Below are 4110 nucleotides of genomic sequence, written 5' to 3'. Positions count from 1 at the left end.
TTATTGCCTTTGTTATCCTTTTTCACTTAAAACAATATCTTTGGATGTGTCAAGGTTTTTTATAATGATGACATTCTACATTCTTGTATCTCGGCTTAGACTTGCTCCTACTTTTCTCTTTACCATCCTTCAATTTTTTTTTGACTTCTCCTCTTTTTTTTTTTTTTGTGACCAACACCTTAAACTGAAATGAAGAACCATATGCCTTCCTTCTCATATCTCTTTATTGAGAGCATCACTCTTTGCCATATGAAAATAAATAATGTCATGACTTTTTAATTGAAACAAAAAATATTTCGTAAGACTCTGGTAGAATATTTAGTAATTGATAACCATTTTTGACATTTGATCTAAGAGCCCTTAAACTCATTTAAGTGACCTAAAATCAAAGAACTCTCCTCGTACCTTAATTTATATAATTTTAATAGTTAGATTGGACACAACTTGATCGAGCTTGTTGCTTTGATAGTGGTACAAAATGCATAAACAGATAAAATCAGTTCAAAAAAAATATTAATTAATCATAATTTTAATTTTTATCTTAAAAAGCTAAAAATAAACCTAACATTTTGGTAATTTTTCATTTTACGTGTAAATTTTTTATTATTAATAAATATTGATTAATATTATTGAAATGTAAGTATGACACATGTTTTTGATTTAAAATTTTCATATATATTTAAAAGTTAAAAATCTAAAAATCTGTATTTATTTTAGTTTTTAGCATCATACAATTATGTCATTATATATTTTTCAAATTATTTGGTGGTGATTCTATTCAAAGTAAGGTGTATGATGACTTTGTAAAAACATTTTCTGCTTAGTATGTTCTTAGCTTATGAAAGAAGAAACTTACTTTCATTGGTTGGATGAATATAAGTAGAATAAAGTTTCTAAAGGTGCTCTTGAATTGATAAAGAGAACATAGAATTTATATTTCCTAGGTCAATTATTTGTTTGAAGGAATAATGTCTATATATTCCATTCTTTAGGTATGCATTTGGTTTAGTTTGGTGATATTATTGAGATCATGCATGTTAACAATGGTGGAGTTTGACGTTGACACTTCGAATAGGAAAACATTGAATCATGTGGAATAATTCATAAAGTGAAGGATGAATCACGATATATAGTGGTAAGAAGATCAAGAAAGGAAAACAAAATGTTTGGCTAGAAAAAGGAGTTTGGTAATCTTGCAAGGAAGAATGAGTTAACCATAAGGTAGGTTTGAAGTTGATACTTCAAATAAGGAAATTTTGCATTATGTAGATTGCGTCAAGTGAAGAAACCACAATATATATATATATATATATATATATATATATATATATATATATATATATATATATATATATATATATATATATATATATATATATTAGTAAGAAGATGAAGGAAATAAAATAAAATGATTGACTATGTATGTTAATGTTCACACTTGACACTCATTAACTTTTGATGGGTATTTATTAAAAGAATGCTTGGAAATATGAAGGACTCTTATAACATCTATTAACTTGAGCTACAAAGAAGTAAAATAGAAACAAAAATATATAAAATCTTTAAAGTGTCTTGAATCCACTTAAAATATTATTTAAAACTTCAAAATATTAAAAAACAAAAAGCATGGCCTCAAGTCACGCAAAGAAAAAAGAAAAAAAATATAAAAATATAAATCCCACGCATTATCTGCTGATATTTGTTGAGATGGAAATTAGAGGGGTTAAAGGTGATAAAAAAAGTGAATCAAAATATTGACGCACACTTAAAGTTAAATTTAAAATCTAAAAGCATTTGTAGCCTTATGTGAGGTGTAAAATTTATTTTATTTAAGGTTTAAGTATTTTTTTTCATTATTTTCGTAGTGTTTGTTATGTATGGTTCTTATTTTTATATAATGTTTATAAATGATTATCATTTTTACTGAATGTTTAAAATTTAAATACTTTTTTCGTTCTCATTTTTATTTTTGTAGTGTTTGTTGCAGATGATCTTTATGTTAAGAGGATGTTTAAAATAGTCCTCATTCATGTTATGTCTAATCTGTCCAAACAAAAATCATCCGCAACAAACACTACGAAAATGAAACACTACGAAAATGAGATAAAAAATGGAAGTCTTTATTTAACTATTATGATTTAGAGTTAGTTAAACCGACGCTTTGTGAAGACGGTGGAGGGTATAACCGACGCAAATAAAAGAATTTTTTAATTTGAAAAGCTGAACCTCGTATTCACTTTTCACTACGCATGTACGCTTTTAACTTTCGTTTTGAATTTCTCTCGCTCTTCTCCGCCCTCAACTTTCGTGTTTCTAGTTCGCATTCGCATTTTCCCTGCTCTCTTCAGTGCAGCGCTGGAGGAGAGGAAGCTCGTCGGAGCTGCAATTATTTTGCCGTCGATGGTGCCTCTTGAGGTGTGAGCTTTGGTAAGCAATCTGTCCCAAAAACCCTATTTTATTTGGTTGGTGCAGTCACCGCTCGTTGACGAAGAGGCTGCATTTATGTTTTTGTTGTGAAGGTGAATATTTCGTTGGTGCAGGTGAAAACATTTATGAAGAGTTGTGAAGGTGTGTCTCCGATTCTGCATTTAACTTTCCATTTAAGTTGAGTCCCACCATGCCTCAGAGAAATTCCTTCATTGATGTTTTTATTGTTAAATGGAGCGTATTATAGTTTCCTAGAATGATAGTATGCATATGGTAAGTGTTAAAACTGGTGCCTTTGCTTTTAGGACCATGATAGATCCCCAATATCTTCAATATCTAAGAAACAGTCCCCCCTTTACTTCCCATTGCAGTGCACGACATTGTCTTACATTGTTTCATTCCTTCTATTAGCATTAACTGACATGCCAGAATTTGTGTCTTTGTTTGTACTGAATCGTAAAACAAGTGGTAAAATTTAAAAATCACTATGAGCAAAACGACAAGGGACAGCCCCTGTCCCATTTTCATTTTTGTCTATGTACAATTGATGAAGATATGTGTGTATCTATGTGATATAGCTTTACAAAGTCATTTACAAAGATCTATCAGAAACAGAAATATTGGCATGAAAGCTTAGGTTCATTGCATATTCTCATCAGTCGTAGTACAAGAAAAAGTGTGTTAAAGTAAGGATATTGCAATTCTCGTTAAGTTCAATATCAATTTCACCATACATTTCAAAAGATGCAAAACATTGTACTGTATAAAATTCTGATACATACCACATATATGTGTTAAAAACAGTAGAATTTTATTATATACCAGGACCAACTCTTTCTTTTCACCCTTTCCTTTTATTAGGTACAACCTAACTAGTAACTACTATTGTTTTAACATGATGAAAATTGTGTATTTTGATCGATTCAAGAATTGAGTATGAGTATGAGTATCTATCTATTGGCTTTGTGATCAATCCTATAGCCTTGTAAGTCTTAACAGTTTCAAACATTTAATCAGGTTAAGCCATAGGTCTCTTGGCCCTTAGAGTGTAGGGTACAGCTTGGTGAGCCTTGTTTGCTTGGACCATCACTTTTTTTTTTTGTCTCGTGGCTTCTGACTTGAGCGCAACAAGGCCCCTGCTCTCCTAGAGCACAATGTTCAAACCATGAAAGCCTCACCAATCTTTTAAAGAACTCTTTATTCCATCACCAATCTTTCATCTACGGCATTCAGAAAAAGAAGTTTTACTTTTGACGTGCCAACCAATAAACAACTCCAGAATCAGGGGAGTTGTATACAACCCTGATGTGATTGTTTTAACAAAAATATATTTATAATGATTATACATTGTTTTTTGCTCTATTTATTGCTTTTTGGTATATCATAAAAGCGAAAGTAATGATTATATGTTTATTTAGCTTTCAGATGCCTCTTATGTGAAGGTCCCTTTTCAGCTTAAGCATGAATAATAAGGCCTAACTTATGTTATACAAAAATTGAATTTATTCTTGGAGGAATGTTTGCATGGGGCAGCTAGGACTAATAGTCAATGAATTTTTAGGATAGAAGGAAAAGTAGTGTAAATTACAAACTAACTGAGATACAAGAGTGACTCAAATTGAAATCTGAAATTAACTATCAGTTCATCTGCATATTTGCAAAACTGTTGAAAACTTTCCCTCA

The 4110-nt window shown here is 30.5% G+C and overlaps 1 long non-coding RNA gene across 1 annotated transcript; it reads left to right on the top strand.

Moving 5' to 3' along the window:
• The first annotated feature begins 2232 nt into the window (after positions 1 to 2232).
• LOC114187684 lies at positions 2233 to 2954 on the top strand. Its single transcript, XR_003605320.1, has 2 exons — positions 2233 to 2427; positions 2541 to 2954. It is a non-coding gene; the product is annotated as an uncharacterized LOC114187684 (long non-coding RNA).
• The last annotated feature ends 1156 nt before the right edge of the window (positions 2955 to 4110 follow it).

Source organism: Vigna unguiculata, chromosome 6, assembly GCF_004118075.2.
Source record: "Vigna unguiculata cultivar IT97K-499-35 chromosome 6, ASM411807v1, whole genome shotgun sequence".
In the NCBI taxonomy this organism is placed as follows: domain Eukaryota; kingdom Viridiplantae; phylum Streptophyta; class Magnoliopsida; order Fabales; family Fabaceae; genus Vigna; species Vigna unguiculata.
This window is presented reverse-complemented; position numbering and strand designations above follow the sequence as displayed.